We start from the raw sequence: 23364 nt of genomic DNA on the forward strand, positions 1-23364 counted from the left end.
GGGCACAATACAGAAAATCTTTTACAACAAAAGTTGTAGCAAATTGTGCCCTTAACACAACGGTCTGTGACTATTTTGCTCCCAGATGCATCAATGAGCAGAATTTTTCAAAAATGTGGAAATTACAAGAGTGTTGAAAAAAAACGGTATCCGGGGCACAATACAGAAAATCTTTTACAACAAAAGTTGTAGCAAATTGTGCCCTTAACACAACGGTCTGTAACTATTTTGCTCCCAGATGCATGAATGAGCAGAATTTTTCAAAAATGTGGAAATTACAAGAGTGTTGAAAAAAAACGGTATCCGGAGCACAATACAGAAAAACTTTTACTACAAAAGTTGTAGCAAATTGTACCCTTAACACAATGGTCTGTAACTATTTTGCTCCCAGATGCATCAATGAGCAGAATTTTTCAAAAATGTGGAAATTACAAGAGTGTTGAAAAAAAACGGTATCCGGAGCACAATACAGAAAAACTTTTACTACAAAAGTTGTAGCAAATTGTGCCCTTAACACAACGGTCTGTAACTATTTTGCTCCCAGATGCATCAATGAGCAGAATTTTTCAAAAATGTGGAAATTACAAGAGTGTTGAAAAAAAACGGTATCCGGAGCACAATACAGAAAAACTTTTACTACAAAAGTTGTAGCAAATTGTACCCTTAACACAATGGTCTGTAACTATTTTGCTCCCAGATGCATGAATGAGCAGAATTTTTCAAAAATGTGGAAATTACAAGAGTGTTGAAAAAAAACGGTATCCGGAGCACAATACAGAAAAACTTTTACTACAAAAGTTGTAGCAAATTGTACCCTTAACACAATGGTCTGTAACTTTTTTGCTCCCAGATGCATCAATGAGCAGAATTTTTCAAAAATGTGGAAATTACAAGAGTGTTGAAAAAAAACGGTATCCGGGGCACAATACAGAAAATCTTTTACAACAAAAGTTGTAGCAAATTGTGCCCTTAACACAACGGTCTGTGACTATTTTGCTCCCAGATGCATCAATGAGCAGAATTTTTCAAAAATGTGGAAATTACAAGAGTGTTGAAAAAAAACGGTATCCGGGGCACAATACAGAAAATCTTTTACAACAAAAGTTGTAGCAAATTGTGCCCTTAACACAACGGTCTGTAACTATTTTGCTCCCAGATGCATGAATGAGCAGAATTTTTCAAAAATGTGGAAATTACAAGAGTGTTGAAAAAAAACGGTATCCGGAGCACAATACAGAAAAACTTTTACTACAAAAGTTGTAGCAAATTGTACCCTTAACACAATGGTCTGTAACTATTTTGCTCCCAGATGCATCAATGAGCAGAATTTTTCAAAAATGTGGAAATTACAAGAGTGTTGAAAAAAAACGGTATCCGGAGCACAATACAGAAAAACTTTTACTACAAAAGTTGTAGCAAATTGTGCCCTTAACACAACGGTCTGTAACTATTTTGCTCCCAGATGCATCAATGAGCAGAATTTTTCAAAAATGTGGAAATTACAAGAGTGTTGAAAAAAAACGGTATCCGGAGCACAATACAGAAAAACTTTTACTACAAAAGTTGTAGCAAATTGTACCCTTAACACAATGGTCTGTAACTTTTTTGCTCCCAGATGCATCAATGAGCAGAATTTTTCAAAAATGTGGAAATTACAAGAGTGTTGAAAAAAAACGGTATCCGGAGCACAATACAGAAAAACTTTTACTACAAAAGTTGTAGCAAATTGTACCCTTAACACAATGGTCTGTAACTTTTTTGCTCCCAGATGCATCAATGAGCAGAATTTTTCAAAAATGTGGAAATTACAAGAGTGTTGAAAAAAAACGGTATCCGGGGCACAATACAGAAAATCTTTTACAACAAAAGTTGTAGCAAATTGTGCCCTTAACACAACGGTCTGTGACTATTTTGCTCCCAGATGCATCAATGAGCAGAATTTTTCAAAAATGTGGAAATTACAAGAGTGTTGAAAAAAAACGGTATCCGGAGCACAATACAGAAAAACTTTTACTACAAAAGTTGTAGCAAATTGTACCCTTAACACAATGGTCTGTAACTTTTTTGCTCCCAGATGCATCAATGAGCAGAATTTTTCAAAAATGTGGAAATTACAAGAGTGTTGAAAAAAAACGGTATCCGGAGCACAATACAGAAAAACTTTTACTACAAAAGTTGTAGCAAATTGTACCCTTAACACAATGGTCTGTAACTTTTTTGCTCCCAGATGCATCAATGAGCAGAATTTTTCAAAAATGTGGAAATTACAAGAGTGTTGAAAAAAAACGGTATCCGGGGCACAATACAGAAAATCTTTTACAACAAAAGTTGTAGCAAATTGTGCCCTTAACACAACGGTCTGTAACTATTTTGCTCCCAGATGTATCAATGAGCAGAATTTTTCAAAAATGTGGAAATTACAAGAGTGTTGAAAAAAACGGTATCCGGAGCACAATACAGAAAAACTTTTACTACAAAAGTTGTAGCAAATTGTGCCCTTAACACAATGGTCTGTAACTTTTTTGCTCCCAGATGCATGAATGAGCAGAATTTTTCAAAAATGTGGAAATTACAAGAGTGTTGAAAAAAAACGGTATCCGGAGCACAATACAGAAAAACTTTTACTACAAAAGTTGTAGCAAATTGTACCCTTAACACAATGGTCTGTAACTTTTTTGCTCCCAGATGCATCAATGAGCAGAATTTTTCAAAAATGTGGAAATTACAAGAGTGTTGAAAAAAAACGGTATCCGGGGCACAATACAGAAAATCTTTTACAACAAAAGTTGTAGCAAATTGTGCCCTTAACACAACGGTCTGTAACTATTTTGCTCCCAGATGTATCAATGAGCAGAATTTTTCAAAAATGTGGAAATTACAAGAGTGTTGAAAAAAACGGTATCCGGAGCACAATACAGAAAAACTTTTACTACAAAAGTTGTAGCAAATTGTGCCCTTAACACAACGGTCTGTAACTATTTTGCTCCCAGATGCATCAATGAGCAGAATTTTTCAAAAATGTGGAAATTACAAGAGTGTTGAAAAAAAACGGTATCCGGAGCACAATACAGAAAAACTTTTACTACAAAAGTTGTAGCAAATTGTACCCTTAACACAATGGTCTGTAACTTTTTTGCTCCCAGATGCATCAATGAGCAGAATTTTTCAAAAATGTGGAAATTACAAGAGTGTTGAAAAAAAACGGTATCCGGTGCACAATACAGAAAATCTTTTACAACAAAAGTTGTAGCAAATTGTGCCCTTAACACAACGGTCTGTAACTATTTTGCTCCCAGATGCATGAATGAGCAGAATTTTTCAAAAATGTGGAAATTACAAGAGTGTTGAAAAAAAACGGTATCCGGAGCACAATACAGAAAAACTTTTACTACAAAAGTTGTAGCAAATTGTACCCTTAACACAATGGTCTGAACTATTTTGCTCCCAGATGCATCAATGAGCAGAATTTTTCAAAAATGTGGAAATTACAAGAGTGTTGAAAAAAAACGGTATCCGGAGCACAATACAGAAAAACTTTTACTACAAAAGTTGTAGCAAATTGTGCCCTTAACACAACGGTCTGTAACTATTTTGCTCCCAGATGCATCAATGAGCAGAATTTTTCAAAAATGTGGAAATTACAAGAGTGTTGAAAAAAAACGGTATCCGGAGCACAATACAGAAAAACTTTTACTACAAAAGTTGTAGCAAATTGTACCCTTAACACAAGGGTCTGTAACTTTTTTGCTCCCAGATGCATCAATGAGCAGAATTTTTCAAAAATGTGGAAATTACAAGAGTGTTGAAAAAAAACGGTATCCGGAGCACAATACAGAAAAACTTTTACTACAAAAGTTGTAGCAAATTGTACCCTTAACACAATGGTCTGTAACTTTTTTGCTCCCAGATGCATCAATGAGCAGAATTTTTCAAAAATGTGGAAATTACAAGAGTGTTGAAAAAAAACGGTATCCGGGGCACAATACAGAAAATCTTTTACAACAAAAGTTGTAGCAAATTGTGCCCTTAACACAACGGTCTGTGACTATTTTGCTCCCAGATGCATCAATGAGCAGAATTTTTCAAAAATGTGGAAATTACAAGAGTGTTGAAAAAAAACGGTATCCGGAGCACAATACAGAAAAACTTTTACTACAAAAGTTGTAGCAAATTGTACCCTTAACACAATGGTCTGTAACTATTTTGCTCCCAGATGCATGAATGAGCAGAATTTTTCAAAAATGTGGAAATTACAAGAGTGTTGAAAAAAAACGGTATCCGGAGCACAATACAGAAAAACTTTTACTACAAAAGTTGTAGCAAATTGTGCCCTTAACACAACGGTCTGTAACTATTTTGCTCCCAGATGCATCAATGAGCAGAATTTTTCAAAAATGTGGAAATTACAAGAGTGTTGAAAAAAAACGGTATCCGGAGCACAATACAGAAAAACTTTTACTACAAAAGTTGTAGCAAATTGTACCCTTAACACAATGGTCTGTAACTTTTTTGCTCCCAGATGCATCAATGAGCAGAATTTTTCAAAAATGTGGAAATTACAAGAGTGTTGAAAAAAAACGGTATCCGGAGCACAATACAGAAAAACTTTTACTACAAAAGTTGTAGCAAATTGTACCCTTAACACAATGGTCTGTAACTTTTTTGCTCCCAGATGCATCAATGAGCAGAATTTTTCAAAAATGTGGAAATTACAAGAGTGTTGAAAAAAAACGGTATCCGGGGCACAATACAGAAAATCTTTTACAACAAAAGTTGTAGCAAATTGTGCCCTTAACACAACGGTCTGTGACTATTTTGCTCCCAGATGCATCAATGAGCAGAATTTTTCAAAAATGTGGAAATTACAAGAGTGTTGAAAAAAAACGGTATCCGGAGCACAATACAGAAAAACTTTTACTACAAAAGTTGTAGCAAATTGTACCCTTAACACAATGGTCTGTAACTTTTTTGCTCCCAGATGCATCAATGAGCAGAATTTTTCAAAAATGTGGAAATTACAAGAGTGTTGAAAAAAAACGGTATCCGGAGCACAATACAGAAAAACTTTTACTACAAAAGTTGTAGCAAATTGTACCCTTAACACAATGGTCTGAACTATTTTGCTCCCAGATGCATGAATGAGCAGAATTTTTCAAAAATGTGGAAATTACAAGAGTGTTGAAAAAAAACGGTATCCGGAGCACAATACAGAAAAACTTTTACTACAAAAGTTGTAGCAAATTGTGCCCTTAACACAACGGTCTGTAACTATTTTGCTCCCAGATGCATCAATGAGCAGAATTTTTCAAAAATGTGGAAATTACAAGAGTGTTGAAAAAAAACGGTATCCGGAGCACAATACAGAAAAACTTTTACTACAAAAGTTGTAGCAAATTGTACCCTTAACACAATGGTCTGTAACTTTTTTGCTCCCAGATGCATCAATGAGCAGAATTTTTCAAAAATGTGGAAATTACAAGAGTGTTGAAAAAAAACGGTATCCGGAGCACAATACAGAAAAACTTTTACTACAAAAGTTGTAGCAAATTGTACCCTTAACACAATGGTCTGTAACTTTTTTGCTCCCAGATGCATCAATGAGCAGAATTTTTCAAAAATGTGGAAATTACAAGAGTGTTGAAAAAAAACGGTATCCGGGGCACAATACAGAAAATCTTTTACAACAAAAGTTGTAGCAAATTGTGCCCTTAACACAACGGTCTGTGACTATTTTGCTCCCAGATGCATCAATGAGCAGAATTTTTCAAAAATGTGGAAATTACAAGAGTGTTGAAAAAAAACGGTATCCGGAGCACAATACAGAAAAACTTTTACTACAAAAGTTGTAGCAAATTGTACCCTTAACACAATGGTCTGTAACTTTTTTGCTCCCAGATGCATCAATGAGCAGAATTTTTCAAAAATGTGGAAATTACAAGAGTGTTGAAAAAAAACGGTATCCGGAGCACAATACAGAAAAACTTTTACTACAAAAGTTGTAGCAAATTGTACCCTTAACACAATGGTCTGAACTATTTTGCTCCCAGATGCATCAATGAGCAGAATTTTTCAAAAATGTGGAAATTACAAGAGTGTTGAAAAAAAACGGTATCCGGAGCACAATACAGAAAAACTTTTACTACAAAAGTTGTAGCAAATTGTGCCCTTAACACAACGGTCTGTAACTATTTTGCTCCCAGATGCATCAATGAGCAGAATTTTTCAAAAATGTGGAAATTACAAGAGTGTTGAAAAAAAACGGTATCCGGAGCACAATACAGAAAAACTTTTACTACAAAAGTTGTAGCAAATTGTACCCTTAACACAATGGTCTGTAACTTTTTTGCTCCCAGATGCATCAATGAGCAGAATTTTTCAAAAATGTGGAAATTACAAGAGTGTTGAAAAAAAACGGTATCCGGAGCACAATACAGAAAAACTTTTACTACAAAAGTTGTAGCAAATTGTACCCTTAACACAATGGTCTGTAACTTTTTTGCTCCCAGATGCATCAATGAGCAGAATTTTTCAAAAATGTGGAAATTACAAGAGTGTTGAAAAAAAACGGTATCCGGGGCACAATACAGAAAATCTTTTACAACAAAAGTTGTAGCAAATTGTGCCCTTAACACAACGGTCTGTGACTATTTTGCTCCCAGATGCATCAATGAGCAGAATTTTTCAAAAATGTGGAAATTACAAGAGTGTTGAAAAAAAACGGTATCCGGAGCACAATACAGAAAAACTTTTACTACAAAAGTTGTAGCAAATTGTACCCTTAACACAATGGTCTGTAACTATTTTGCTCCCAGATGCATGAATGAGCAGAATTTTTCAAAAATGTGGAAATTACAAGAGTGTTGAAAAAAAACGGTATCCGGAGCACAATACAGAAAAACTTTTACTACAAAAGTTGTAGCAAATTGTGCCCTTAACACAACGGTCTGTAACTATTTTGCTCCCAGATGCATCAATGAGCAGAATTTTTCAAAAATGTGGAAATTACAAGAGTGTTGAAAAAAAACGGTATCCGGAGCACAATACAGAAAAACTTTTACTACAAAAGTTGTAGCAAATTGTACCCTTAACACAATGGTCTGTAACTTTTTTGCTCCCAGATGCATCAATGAGCAGAATTTTTCAAAAATGTGGAAATTACAAGAGTGTTGAAAAAAAACGGTATCCGGAGCACAATACAGAAAAACTTTTACTACAAAAGTTGTAGCAAATTGTACCCTTAACACAATGGTCTGTAACTTTTTTGCTCCCAGATGCATCAATGAGCAGAATTTTTCAAAAATGTGGAAATTACAAGAGTGTTGAAAAAAAACGGTATCCGGGGCACAATACAGAAAATCTTTTACAACAAAAGTTGTAGCAAATTGTGCCCTTAACACAACGGTCTGTGACTATTTTGCTCCCAGATGCATCAATGAGCAGAATTTTTCAAAAATGTGGAAATTACAAGAGTGTTGAAAAAAAACGGTATCCGGGGCACAATACAGAAAATCTTTTACAACAAAAGTTGTAGCAAATTGTGCCCTTAACACAACGGTCTGTAACTATTTTGCTCCCAGATGCATGAATGAGCAGAATTTTTCAAAAATGTGGAAATTACAAGAGTGTTGAAAAAAAACGGTATCCGGAGCACAATACAGAAAAACTTTTACTACAAAAGTTGTAGCAAATTGTACCCTTAACACAATGGTCTGTAACTATTTTGCTCCCAGATGCATCAATGAGCAGAATTTTTCAAAAATGTGGAAATTACAAGAGTGTTGAAAAAAAACGGTATCCGGAGCACAATACAGAAAAACTTTTACTACAAAAGTTGTAGCAAATTGTGCCCTTAACACAACGGTCTGTAACTATTTTGCTCCCAGATGCATCAATGAGCAGAATTTTTCAAAAATGTGGAAATTACAAGAGTGTTGAAAAAAAACGGTATCCGGAGCACAATACAGAAAAACTTTTACTACAAAAGTTGTAGCAAATTGTACCCTTAACACAATGGTCTGTAACTTTTTTGCTCCCAGATGCATCAATGAGCAGAATTTTTCAAAAATGTGGAAATTACAAGAGTGTTGAAAAAAAACGGTATCCGGAGCACAATACAGAAAAACTTTTACTACAAAAGTTGTAGCAAATTGTACCCTTAACACAATGGTCTGTAACTTTTTTGCTCCCAGATGCATCAATGAGCAGAATTTTTCAAAAATGTGGAAATTACAAGAGTGTTGAAAAAAAACGGTATCCGGGGCACAATACAGAAAATCTTTTACAACAAAAGTTGTAGCAAATTGTGCCCTTAACACAACGGTCTGTGACTATTTTGCTCCCAGATGCATCAATGAGCAGAATTTTTCAAAAATGTGGAAATTACAAGAGTGTTGAAAAAAAACGGTATCCGGAGCACAATACAGAAAAACTTTTACTACAAAAGTTGTAGCAAATTGTACCCTTAACACAATGGTCTGTAACTTTTTTGCTCCCAGATGCATCAATGAGCAGAATTTTTCAAAAATGTGGAAATTACAAGAGTGTTGAAAAAAAACGGTATCCGGAGCACAATACAGAAAAACTTTTACTACAAAAGTTGTAGCAAATTGTACCCTTAACACAATGGTCTGTAACTATTTTGCTCCCAGATGCATGAATGAGCAGAATTTTTCAAAAATGTGGAAATTACAAGAGTGTTGAAAAAAAACGGTATCCGGAGCACAATACAGAAAAACTTTTACTACAAAAGTTGTAGCAAATTGTACCCTTAACACAATGGTCTGTAACTTTTTTGCTCCCAGATGCATCAATGAGCAGAATTTTTCAAAAATGTGGAAATTACAAGAGTGTTGAAAAAAAACGGTATCCGGGGCACAATACAGAAAATCTTTTACAACAAAAGTTGTAGCAAATTGTGCCCTTAACACAACGGTCTGTAACTATTTTGCTCCCAGATGTATCAATGAGCAGAATTTTTCAAAAATGTGGAAATTACAAGAGTGTTGAAAAAAACGGTATCCGGAGCACAATACAGAAAAACTTTTACTACAAAAGTTGTAGCAAATTGTGCCCTTAACACAACGGTCTGTAACTATTTTGCTCCCAGATGCATCAATGAGCAGAATTTTTCAAAAATGTGGAAATTACAAGAGTGTTGAAAAAAAACGGTATCCGGAGCACAATACAGAAAAACTTTTACTACAAAAGTTGTAGCAAATTGTACCCTTAACACAATGGTCTGTAACTTTTTTGCTCCCAGATGCATCAATGAGCAGAATTTTTCAAAAATGTGGAAATTACAAGAGTGTTGAAAAAAAACGGTATCCGGTGCACAATACAGAAAATCTTTTACAACAAAAGTTGTAGCAAATTGTGCCCTTAACACAACGGTCTGTAACTATTTTGCTCCCAGATGCATGAATGAGCAGAATTTTTCAAAAATGTGGAAATTACAAGAGTGTTGAAAAAAAACGGTATCCGGAGCACAATACAGAAAAACTTTTACTACAAAAGTTGTAGCAAATTGTACCCTTAACACAATGGTCTGAACTATTTTGCTCCCAGATGCATCAATGAGCAGAATTTTTCAAAAATGTGGAAATTACAAGAGTGTTGAAAAAAAACGGTATCCGGAGCACAATACAGAAAAACTTTTACTACAAAAGTTGTAGCAAATTGTGCCCTTAACACAACGGTCTGTAACTATTTTGCTCCCAGATGCATCAATGAGCAGAATTTTTCAAAAATGTGGAAATTACAAGAGTGTTGAAAAAAAACGGTATCCGGAGCACAATACAGAAAAACTTTTACTACAAAAGTTGTAGCAAATTGTACCCTTAACACAAGGGTCTGTAACTTTTTTGCTCCCAGATGCATCAATGAGCAGAATTTTTCAAAAATGTGGAAATTACAAGAGTGTTGAAAAAAAACGGTATCCGGAGCACAATACAGAAAAACTTTTACTACAAAAGTTGTAGCAAATTGTACCCTTAACACAATGGTCTGTAACTTTTTTGCTCCCAGATGCATCAATGAGCAGAATTTTTCAAAAATGTGGAAATTACAAGAGTGTTGAAAAAAAACGGTATCCGGGGCACAATACAGAAAATCTTTTACAACAAAAGTTGTAGCAAATTGTGCCCTTAACACAACGGTCTGTGACTATTTTGCTCCCAGATGCATCAATGAGCAGAATTTTTCAAAAATGTGGAAATTACAAGAGTGTTGAAAAAAAACGGTATCCGGAGCACAATACAGAAAAACTTTTACTACAAAAGTTGTAGCAAATTGTACCCTTAACACAATGGTCTGTAACTATTTTGCTCCCAGATGCATGAATGAGCAGAATTTTTCAAAAATGTGGAAATTACAAGAGTGTTGAAAAAAAACGGTATCCGGAGCACAATACAGAAAAACTTTTACTACAAAAGTTGTAGCAAATTGTGCCCTTAACACAACGGTCTGTAACTATTTTGCTCCCAGATGCATCAATGAGCAGAATTTTTCAAAAATGTGGAAATTACAAGAGTGTTGAAAAAAAACGGTATCCGGAGCACAATACAGAAAAACTTTTACTACAAAAGTTGTAGCAAATTGTACCCTTAACACAATGGTCTGTAACTTTTTTGCTCCCAGATGCATCAATGAGCAGAATTTTTCAAAAATGTGGAAATTACAAGAGTGTTGAAAAAAAACGGTATCCGGAGCACAATACAGAAAAACTTTTACTACAAAAGTTGTAGCAAATTGTACCCTTAACACAATGGTCTGTAACTTTTTTGCTCCCAGATGCATCAATGAGCAGAATTTTTCAAAAATGTGGAAATTACAAGAGTGTTGAAAAAAAACGGTATCCGGGGCACAATACAGAAAATCTTTTACAACAAAAGTTGTAGCAAATTGTGCCCTTAACACAACGGTCTGTGACTATTTTGCTCCCAGATGCATCAATGAGCAGAATTTTTCAAAAATGTGGAAATTACAAGAGTGTTGAAAAAAAACGGTATCCGGAGCACAATACAGAAAAACTTTTACTACAAAAGTTGTAGCAAATTGTACCCTTAACACAATGGTCTGTAACTTTTTTGCTCCCAGATGCATCAATGAGCAGAATTTTTCAAAAATGTGGAAATTACAAGAGTGTTGAAAAAAAACGGTATCCGGAGCACAATACAGAAAAACTTTTACTACAAAAGTTGTAGCAAATTGTACCCTTAACACAATGGTCTGAACTATTTTGCTCCCAGATGCATGAATGAGCAGAATTTTTCAAAAATGTGGAAATTACAAGAGTGTTGAAAAAAAACGGTATCCGGAGCACAATACAGAAAAACTTTTACTACAAAAGTTGTAGCAAATTGTGCCCTTAACACAACGGTCTGTAACTATTTTGCTCCCAGATGCATCAATGAGCAGAATTTTTCAAAAATGTGGAAATTACAAGAGTGTTGAAAAAAAACGGTATCCGGAGCACAATACAGAAAAACTTTTACTACAAAAGTTGTAGCAAATTGTACCCTTAACACAATGGTCTGTAACTTTTTTGCTCCCAGATGCATCAATGAGCAGAATTTTTCAAAAATGTGGAAATTACAAGAGTGTTGAAAAAAAACGGTATCCGGAGCACAATACAGAAAAACTTTTACTACAAAAGTTGTAGCAAATTGTACCCTTAACACAATGGTCTGTAACTTTTTTGCTCCCAGATGCATCAATGAGCAGAATTTTTCAAAAATGTGGAAATTACAAGAGTGTTGAAAAAAAACGGTATCCGGAGCACAATACAGAAAAACTTTTACTACAAAAGTTGTAGCAAATTGTACCCTTAACACAAGGGTCTGTAACTTTTTTGCTCCCAGATGCATCAATGAGCAGAATTTTTCAAAAATGTGGAAATTACAAGAGTGTTGAAAAAAAACGGTATCCGGAGCACAATACAGAAAAACTTTTACTACAAAAGTTGTAGCAAATTGTACCCTTAACACAATGGTCTGTAACTTTTTTGCTCCCAGATGCATCAATGAGCAGAATTTTTCAAAAATGTGGAAATTACAAGAGTGTTGAAAAAAAACGGTATCCGGGGCACAATACAGAAAATCTTTTACAACAAAAGTTGTAGCAAATTGTGCCCTTAACACAACGGTCTGTGACTATTTTGCTCCCAGATGCATCAATGAGCAGAATTTTTCAAAAATGTGGAAATTACAAGAGTGTTGAAAAAAAACGGTATCCGGAGCACAATACAGAAAAACTTTTACTACAAAAGTTGTAGCAAATTGTACCCTTAACACAATGGTCTGTAACTATTTTGCTCCCAGATGCATGAATGAGCAGAATTTTTCAAAAATGTGGAAATTACAAGAGTGTTGAAAAAAAACGGTATCCGGAGCACAATACAGAAAAACTTTTACTACAAAAGTTGTAGCAAATTGTGCCCTTAACACAACGGTCTGTAACTATTTTGCTCCCAGATGCATCAATGAGCAGAATTTTTCAAAAATGTGGAAATTACAAGAGTGTTGAAAAAAAACGGTATCCGGAGCACAATACAGAAAAACTTTTACTACAAAAGTTGTAGCAAATTGTACCCTTAACACAATGGTCTGTAACTTTTTTGCTCCCAGATGCATCAATGAGCAGAATTTTTCAAAAATGTGGAAATTACAAGAGTGTTGAAAAAAAACGGTATCCGGAGCACAATACAGAAAAACTTTTACTACAAAAGTTGTAGCAAATTGTACCCTTAACACAATGGTCTGTAACTTTTTTGCTCCCAGATGCATCAATGAGCAGAATTTTTCAAAAATGTGGAAATTACAAGAGTGTTGAAAAAAAACGGTATCCGGGGCACAATACAGAAAATCTTTTACAACAAAAGTTGTAGCAAATTGTGCCCTTAACACAACGGTCTGTGACTATTTTGCTCCCAGATGCATCAATGAGCAGAATTTTTCAAAAATGTGGAAATTACAAGAGTGTTGAAAAAAAACGGTATCCGGAGCACAATACAGAAAAACTTTTACTACAAAAGTTGTAGCAAATTGTACCCTTAACACAATGGTCTGTAACTTTTTTGCTCCCAGATGCATCAATGAGCAGAATTTTTCAAAAATGTGGAAATTACAAGAGTGTTGAAAAAAAACGGTATCCGGAGCACAATACAGAAAAACTTTTACTACAAAAGTTGTAGCAAATTGTACCCTTAACACAATGGTCTGAACTATTTTGCTCCCAGATGCATGAATGAGCAGAATTTTTCAAAAATGTGGAAATTACAAGAGTGTTGAAAAAAAACGGTATCCGGAGCACAATACAGAAAAACTTTTACTACAAAAGTTGTAGCAAATTGTGCCCTTAACACAACGGTCTGTAACTATTTTGCTCCCAGATGCATCAATGAGCAGAATTTTTCAAAAATGTGGAAATTACAAGAGTGTTGAAAAAAAACGGTATCCGGAGCACAATACAGAAAAACTTTTACTACAAAAGTTGTAGCAAATTGTACCCTTAACACAATGGTCTGTAACTTTTTTGCTCCCAGATGCATCAATGAGCAGAATTTTTCAAAAATGTGGAAATTACAAGAGTGTTGAAAAAAAACGGTATCCGGAGCACAATACAGAAAAACTTTTACTACAAAAGTTGTAGCAAATTGTACCCTTAACACAATGGTCTGTAACTTTTTTGCTCCCAGATGCATCAATGAGCAGAATTTTTCAAAAATGTGGAAATTACAAGAGTGTTGAAAAAAAACGGTATCCGGGGCACAATACAGAAAATCTTTTACAACAAAAGTTGTAGCAAATTGTGCCCTTAACACAACGGTCTGTGACTATTTTGCTCCCAGATGCATCAATGAGCAGAATTTTTCAAAAATGTGGAAATTACAAGAGTGTTGAAAAAAAACGGTATCCGGAGCACAATACAGAAAAACTTTTACTACAAAAGTTGTAGCAAATTGTACCCTTAACACAATGGTCTGTAACTTTTTTGCTCCCAGATGCATCAATGAGCAGAATTTTTCAAAAATGTGGAAATTACAAGAGTGTTGAAAAAAAACGGTATCCGGAGCACAATACAGAAAAACTTTTACTACAAAAGTTGTAGCAAATTGTACCCTTAACACAATGGTCTGAACTATTTTGCTCCCAGATGCATCAATGAGCAGAATTTTTCAAAAATGTGGAAATTACAAGAGTGTTGAAAAAAAACGGTATCCGGAGCACAATACAGAAAAACTTTTACTACAAAAGTTGTAGCAAATTGTACCCTTAACACAATGGTCTGAACTATTTTGCTCCCAGATGCATCAATGAGCAGAATTTTTCAAAAATGTGGAAATTACAAGAGTGTTGAAAAAAAACGGTATCCGGAGCACAATACAGAAAAACTTTTACTACAAAAGTTGTAGCAAATTGTGCCCTTAACACAACGGTCTGTAACTATTTTGCTCCCAGATGCATCAATGAGCAGAATTTTTCAAAAATGTGGAAATTACAAGAGTGTTGAAAAAAAACGGTATCCGGAGCACAATACAGAAAAACTTTTACTACAAAAGTTGTAGCAAATTGTACCCTTAACACAAGGGTCTGTAACTTTTTTGCTCCCAGATGCATCAATGAGCAGAATTTTTCAAAAATGTGGAAATTACAAGAGTGTTGAAAAAAAACGGTATCCGGAGCACAATACAGAAAAACTTTTACTACAAAAGTTGTAGCAAATTGTACCCTTAACACAATGGTCTGTAACTTTTTTGCTCCCAGATGCATCAATGAGCAGAATTTTTCAAAAATGTGGAAATTACAAGAGTGTTGAAAAAAAACGGTATCCGGGGCACAATACAGAAAATCTTTTACAACAAAAGTTGTAGCAAATTGTGCCCTTAACACAACGGTCTGTGACTATTTTGCTCCCAGATGCATCAATGAGCAGAATTTTTCAAAAATGTGGAAATTACAAGAGTGTTGAAAAAAAACGGTATCCGGAGCACAATACAGAAAAACTTTTACTACAAAAGTTGTAGCAAATTGTACCCTTAACACAATGGTCTGTAACTATTTTGCTCCCAGATGCATGAATGAGCAGAATTTTTCAAAAATGTGGAAATTACAAGAGTGTTGAAAAAAAACGGTATCCGGAGCACAATACAGAAAAACTTTTACTACAAAAGTTGTAGCAAATTGTGCCCTTAACACAACGGTCTGTAACTATTTTGCTCCCAGATGCATCAATGAGCAGAATTTTTCAAAAATGTGGAAATTACAAGAGTGTTGAAAAAAAACGGTATCCGGAGCACAATACAGAAAAACTTTTACTACAAAAGTTGTAGCAAATTGTACCCTTAACACAATGGTCTGTAACTTTTTTGCTCCCAGATGCATCAATGAGCAGAATTTTTCAAAAATGTGGAAATTACAAGAGTGTTGAAAAAAAACGGTATCCGGAGCACAATACAGAAAAACTTTTACTACAAAAGTTGTAGCAAATTGTACCCTTAACACAATGGTCTGTAACTTTTTTGCTCCCAGATGCATCAATGAGCAGAATTTTTCAAAAATGTGGAAATTACAAGAGTGTTGAAAAAAAACGGTATCCGGGGCACAATACAGAAAATCTTTTACAACAAAAGTTGTAGCAAATTGTGCCCTTAACACAACGGTCTGTGACTATTTTGCTCCCAGATGCATCAATGAGCAGAATTTTTCAAAAATGTGGAAATTACAAGAGTGTTGAAAAAAAACGGTATCCGGAGCACAATACAGAAAAACTTTTACTACAAAAGTTGTAGCAAATTGTACCCTTAACACAATGGTCTGTAACTTTTTTGCTCCCAGATGCATCAATGAGCAGAATTTTTCAAAAATGTGGAAATTACAAGAGTGTTGAAAAAAAACGGTATCCGGAGCACAATACAGAAAAACTTTTACTACAAAAGTTGTAGCAAATTGTACCCTTAACACAATGGTCTGAACTATTTTGCTCCCAGATGCATGAATGAGCAGAATTTTTCAAAAATGTGGAAATTACAAGAGTGTTGAAAAAAAACGGTATCCGGAGCACAATACAGAAAAACTTTTACTACAAAAGTTGTAGCAAATTGTGCCCTTAACACAACGGTCTGTAACTATTTTGCTCCCAGATGCATCAATGAGCAGAATTTTTCAAAAATGTGGAAATTACAAGAGTGTTGAAAAAAAACGGTATCCGGAGCACAATACAGAAAAACTTTTACTACAAAAGTTGTAGCAAATTGTACCCTTAACACAATGGTCTGTAACTTTTTTGCTCCCAGATGCATCAATGAGCAGAATTTTTCAAAAATGTGGAAATTACAAGAGTGTTGAAAAAAAACGGTATCCGGAGCACAATACAGAAAAACTTTTACTACAAAAGTTGTAGCAAATTGTACCCTTAACACAATGGTCTGTAACTTTTTTGCTCCCAGATGCATCAATGAGCAGAATTTTTCAAAAATGTGGAAATTACAAGAGTGTTGAAAAAAAACGGTATCCGGGGCACAATACAGAAAATCTTTTACAACAAAAGTTGTAGCAAATTGTGCCCTTAACACAACGGTCTGTGACTATTTTGCTCCCAGATGCATCAATGAGCAGAATTTTTCAAAAATGTGGAAATTACAAGAGTGTTGAAAAAAAACGGTATCCGGAGCACAATACAGAAAAACTTTTACTACAAAAGTTGTAGCAAATTGTACCCTTAACACAATGGTCTGTAACTTTTTTGCTCCCAGATGCATCAATGAGCAGAATTTTTCAAAAATGTGGAAATTACAAGAGTGTTGAAAAAAAACGGTATCCGGAGCACAATACAGAAAAACTTTTACTACAAAAGTTGTAGCAAATTGTACCCTTAACACAATGGTCTGAACTATTTTGCTCCCAGATGCATCAATGAGCAGAATTTTTCAAAAATGTGGAAATTACAAGAGTGTTGAAAAAAAACGGTATCCGGAGCACAATACAGAAAAACTTTTACTACAAAAGTTGTAGCAAATTGTGCCCTTAACACAACGGTCTGTAACTATTTTGCTCCCAGATGCATCAATGAGCAGAATTTTTCAAAAATGTGGAAATTACAAGAGTGTTGAAAAAAAACGGTATCCGGAGCACAATACAGAAAAACTTTTACTACAAAAGTTGTAGCAAATTGTACCCTTAACACAATGGTCTGTAACTTTTTTGCTCCCAGATGCATCAATGAGCAGAATTTTTCAAAAATGTGGAAATTACAAGAGTGTTGAAAAAAAACGGTATCCGGAGCACAATACAGAAAAACTTTTACTACAAAAGTTGTAGCAAATTGTACCCTTAACACAATGGTCTGTAACTTTTTTGCTCCCAGATGCATCAATGAGCAGAATTTTTCAAAAATGTGGAAATTACAAGAGTGTTGAAAAAAAACGGTATCCGGGGCACAATACAGAAAATCTTTTACAACAAAAGTTGTAGCAAATTGTGCCCTTAACACAACGGTCTGTGACTATTTTGCTCCCAGATGCATCAATGAGCAGAATTTTTCAAAAATGTGGAAATTACAAGAGTGTTGAAAAAAAACGGTATCCGGAGCACAATACAGAAAAACTTTTACTACAAAAGTTGTAGCAAATTGTACCCTTAACACAATGGTCTGTAACTATTTTGCTCCCAGATGCATGAATGAGCAGAATTTTTCAAAAATGTGGAAATTACAAGAGTGTTGAAAAAAAACGGTATCCGGAGCACAATACAGAAAAACTTTTACTACAAAAGTTGTAGCAAATTGTGCCCTTAACACAACGGTCTGTAACTATTTTGCTCCCAGATGCATCAATGAGCAGAATTTTTCAAAAATGTGGAAATTACAAGAGTGTTGAAAAAAAACGGTATCCGGAGCACAATACAGAAAAACTTTTACTACAAAAGTTGTAGCAAATTGTACCCTTAACACAATGGTCTGTAACTTTTTTGCTCCCAGATGCATCAATGAGCAGAATTTTTCAAAAATGTGGAAATTACAAGAGTGTTGAAAAAAAACGGTATCCGGAGCACAATACAGAAAAACTTTTACTACAAAAGTTGTAGCAAATTGTACCCTTAACACAATGGTCTGTAACTTTTTTGCTCCCAGATGCATCAATGAGCAGAATTTTTCAAAAATGTGGAAATTACAAGAGTGTTGAAAAAAAACGGTATCCGGGGCACAATACAGAAAATCTTTTACAACAAAAGTTGTAGCAAATTGTGCCCTTAACACAACGGTCTGTGACTATTTTGCTCCCAGATGCATCAATGAGCAGAATTTTTCAAAAATGTGGAAATTACAAGAGTGTTGAAAAAAAACGGTATCCGGAGCACAATACAGAAAAACTTTTACTACAAAAGTTGTAGCAAATTGTACCCTTAACACAATGGTCTGTAACTTTTTTGCTCCCAGATGCATCAATGAGCAGAATTTTTCAAAAATGTGGAAATTACAAGAGTGTTGAAAAAAAACGGTATCCGGAGCACAATACAGAAAAACTTTTACTACAAAAGTTGTAGCAAATTGTACCCTTAACACAATGGTCTGTAACTTTTTTGCTCCCAGATGCATCAATGAGCAGAATTTTTCAAAAATGTGGAAATTACAAGAGTGTTGAAAAAAAACGGTATCCGGAGCACAATACAGAAAAACTTTTACTACAAAAGTTGTAGCAAATTGTACCCTTAACACAAGGGTCTGTAACTTTTTTGCTCCCAGATGCATCAATGAGCAGAATTTTTCAAAAATGTGGAAATTACAAGAGTGTTGAAAAAAAACGGTATCCGGGGCACAATACAGAAAATCTTTTACAACAAAAGTTGTAGCAAATTGTGCCCTTAACACAACGGTCTGTGACTATTTTGCTCCCAGATGCATCAATGAGCAGAATTTTTCAAAAATGTGGAAATTACAAGAGTGTTGAAAAAAAACGGTATCCGGAGCACAATACAGAAAAACTTTTACTACAAAAGTTGTAGCAAATTGTACCCTTAACACAATGGTCTGTAACTTTTTTGCTCCCAGATGCATCAATGAGCAGAATTTTTCAAAAATGTGGAAATTACAAGAGTGTTGAAAAAAAACGGTATCCGGAGCACAATACAGAAAAACTTTTACTACAAAAGTTGTAGCAAATTGTACCCTTAACACAATGGTCTGTAACTATTTTGCTCCCAGATGCATGAATGAGCAGAATTTTTCAAAAATGTGGAAATTACAAGAGTGTTGAAAAAAAACGGTATCCGGAGCACAATACAGAAAAACTTTTACTACAAAAGTTGTAGCAAATTGTACCCTTAACACAATGGTCTGTAACTTTTTTGCTCCCAGATGCATCAATGAGCAGAATTTTTCAAAAATGTGGAAATTACAAGAGTGTTGAAAAAAAACGGTATCCGGGGCACAATACAGAAAATCTTTTACAACAAAAGTTGTAGCAAATTGTGCCCTTAACACAACGGTCTGTAACTATTTTGCTCCCAGATGTATCAATGAGCAGAATTTTTCAAAAATGTGGAAATTACAAGAGTGTTGAAAAAAACGGTATCCGGAGCACAATACAGAAAAACTTTTACTACAAAAGTTGTAGCAAATTGTGCCCTTAACACAACGGTCTGTAACTATTTTGCTCCCAGATGCATCAATGAGCAGAATTTTTCAAAAATGTGGAAATTACAAGAGTGTTGAAAAAAAACGGTATCCGGAGCACAATACAGAAAAACTTTTACTACAAAAGTTGTAGCAAATTGTACCCTTAACACAATGGTCTGTAACTTTTTTGCTCCCAGATGCATCAATGAGCAGAATTTTTCAAAAATGTGGAAATTACAAGAGTGTTGAAAAAAAACGGTATCCGGTGCACAATACAGAAAATCTTTTACAACAAAAGTTGTAGCAAATTGTGCCCTTAACACAACGGTCTGTAACTATTTTGCTCCCAGATGCATGAATGAGCAGAATTTTTCAAAAATGTGGAAATTACAAGAGTGTTGAAAAAAAACGGTATCCGGAGCACAATACAGAAAAACTTTTACTACAAAAGTTGTAGCAAATTGTACCCTTAACACAATGGTCTGAACTATTTTGCTCCCAGATGCATCAATGAGCAGAATTTTTCAAAAATGTGGAAATTACAAGAGTGTTGAAAAAAAACGGTATCCGGAGCACAATACAGAAAAACTTTTACTACAAAAGTTGTAGCAAATTGTGCCCTTAACACAACGGTCTGTAACTATTTTGCTCCCAGATGCATCAATGAGCAGAATTTTTCAAAAATGTGGAAATTACAAGAGTGTTGAAAAAAAACGGTATCCGGAGCACAATACAGAAAAACTTTTACTACAAAAGTTGTAGCAAATTGTACCCTTAACACAATGGTCTGTAACTTTTTTGCTCCCAGATGCATCAATGAGCAGAATTTTTCAAAAATGTGGAAATTACAAGAGTGTTGAAAAAAAACGGTATCCGGAGCACAATACAGAAAAACTTTTACTACAAAAGTTGTAGCAAATTGTACCCTTAACACAATGGTCTGTAACTTTTTTGCTCCCAGATGCATCAATGAGCAGAATTTTTCAAAAATGTGGAAATTACAAGAGTGTTGAAAAAAAACGGTATCCGGAGCACAATACAGAAAAACTTTTACTACAAAAGTTGTAGCAAATTGTACCCTTAACACAATGGTCTGTAACTTTTTTGCTCCCAGATGCATCAATGAGCAGAATTTTTCAAAAATGTGGAAATTACAAGAGTGTTGAAAAAAAACGGTATCCGGGGCACAATACAGAAAATCTTTTACAACAAAAGTTGTAGCAAATTGTGCCCTTAACACAACGGTCTGTGACTATTTTGCTCCCAGATGCATCAATGAGCAGAATTTTTCAAAAATGTGGAAATTACAAGAGTGTTGAAAAAAAACGGTATCCGGAGCACAATACAGAAAAACTTTTACTACAAAAGTTGTAGCAAATTGTACCCTTAACACAATGGTCTGTAACTATTTTGCTCCCAGATGCATGAATGAGCAGAATTTTTCAAAAATGTGGAAATTACAAGAGTGTTGAAAAAAAACGGTATCCGGAGCACAATACAGAAAAACTTTTACTACAAAAGTTGTAGCAAATTGTACCCTTAACACAATGGTCTGTAACTTTTTTGCTCCCAGATGCATCAATGAGCAGAATTTTTCAAAAATGTGGAAATTACAAGAGTGTTGAAAAAAAACGGTATCCGGAGCACAATACAGAAAAACTTTTACTACAAAAGTTGTAGCAAATTGTACCCTTAACACAATGGTCTGTAACTTTTTTGCTCCCAGATGCATCAATGAGCAGAATTTTTCAAAAATGTGGAAATTACAAGAGTGTTGAAAAAAAACGGTATCCGGAGCACAATACAGAAAAACTTTTACTACAAAAGTTGTAGCAAATTGTACCCTTAACACAATGGTCTGTAACTTTTTTGCTCCCAGATGCATCAATGAGCAGAATTTTTCAAAAATGTGGAAATTACAAGAGTGTTGAAAAAAAACGGTATCCGGGGCACAATACAGAAAATCTTTTACAACAAAAGTTGTAGCAAATTGTGCCCTTAACACAACGGTCTGTGACTATTTTGCTCCCAGATGCATCAATGAGCAGAATTTTTCAAAAATGTGGAAATTACAAGAGTGTTGAAAAAAAACGGTATCCGGAGCACAATACAGAAAAACTTTTACTACAAAAGTTGTAGCAAATTGTACCCTTAACACAATGGTCTGTAACTATTTTGCTCCCAGATGCATGAATGAGCAGAATTTTTCAAAAATGTGGAAATTACAAGAGTGTTGAAAAAAAACGGTATCCGGAGCACAATACAGAAAAACTTTTACTACAAAAGTTGTAGCAAATTGTACCCTTAACACAATGGTCTGTAACTTTTTTGCTCCCAGATGCATCAATGAGCAGAATTTTTCAAAAATGTGGAAATTACAAGAGTGTTGAAAAAAAACGGTATCCGGAGCACAATACAGAAAAACTTTTACTACAAAAGTTGTAGCAAATTGTACCCTTAACACAATGGTCTGTAACTTTTTTGCTCCCAGATGCATCAATGAGCAGAATTTTTCAAAAATGTGGAAATTACAAGAGTGTTGAAAAAAAACGGTATCCGGAGCACAATACAGAAAAACTTTTACTACAAAAGTTGTAGCAAATTGTACCCTTAACACAATGGTCTGTAACTTTTTTGCTCCCAGATGCATCAATGAGCAGAATTTTTCAAAAATGTGGAAATTACAAGAGTGTTGAAAAAAAACGGTATCCGGGGCACAATACAGAAAATCTTTTACAACAAAAGTTGTAGCAAATTGTGCCCTTAACACAACGGTCTGTGACTATTTTGCTCCCAGATGCATCAATGAGCAGAATTTTTCAAAAATGTGGAAATTACAAGAGTGTTGAAAAAAAACGGTATCCGGAGCACAATACAGAAAAACTTTTACTACAAAAGTTGTAGCAAATTGTACCCTTAACACAATGGTCTGTAACTTTTTTGCTCCCAGATGCATCAATGAGCAGAATTTTTCAAAAATGTGGAAATTACAAGAGTGTTGAAAAAAAACGGTATCCGGAGCACAATACAGAAAAACTTTTACTACAAAAGTTGTAGCAAATTGTACCCTTAACACAATGGTCTGTAACTATTTTGCTCCCAGATGCATGAATGAGCAGAATTTTTCAAAAATGTGGAAATTACAAGAGTGTTGAAAAAAAACGGTATCCGGAGCACAATACAGAAAAACTTTTACTACAAAAGTTGTAGCAAATTGTACCCTTAACACAATGGTCTGTAACTTTTTTGCTCCCAGATGCATCAATGAGCAGAATTTTTCAAAAATGTGGAAATTACAAGAGTGTTGAAAAAAAACGGTATCCGGAGCACAATACAGAAAAACTTTTACTACAAAAGTTGTAGCAAATTGTACCCTTAACACAATGGTCTGTAACTTTTTTGCTCCCAGATGCATCAATGAGCAGAATTTTTCAAAAATGTGGAAATTACAAGAGTGTTGAAAAAAAACGGTATCCGGAGCACAATACAGAAAAACTTTTACTACAAAAGTTGTAGCAAATTGTACCCTTAACACAATGGTCTGTAACTTTTTTGCTCCCAGATGCATCAATGAGCAGAATTTTTCAAAAATGTGGAAATTACAAGAGTGTTGAAAAAAAACGGTATCCGGGGCACAATACAGAAAATCTTTTACAACAAAAGTTGTAGCAAATTGTGCCCTTAACACAACGGTCTGTGACTATTTTGCTCCCAGATGCATCAATGAGCAGAATTTTTCAAAAATGTGGAAAT

The sequence above is a fragment of the Onthophagus taurus genome, unplaced genomic scaffold, assembly GCF_036711975.1.
Source record: "Onthophagus taurus isolate NC unplaced genomic scaffold, IU_Otau_3.0 ScKx7SY_22, whole genome shotgun sequence".
Lineage (NCBI taxonomy): Eukaryota > Metazoa > Arthropoda > Insecta > Coleoptera > Scarabaeidae > Onthophagus > Onthophagus taurus.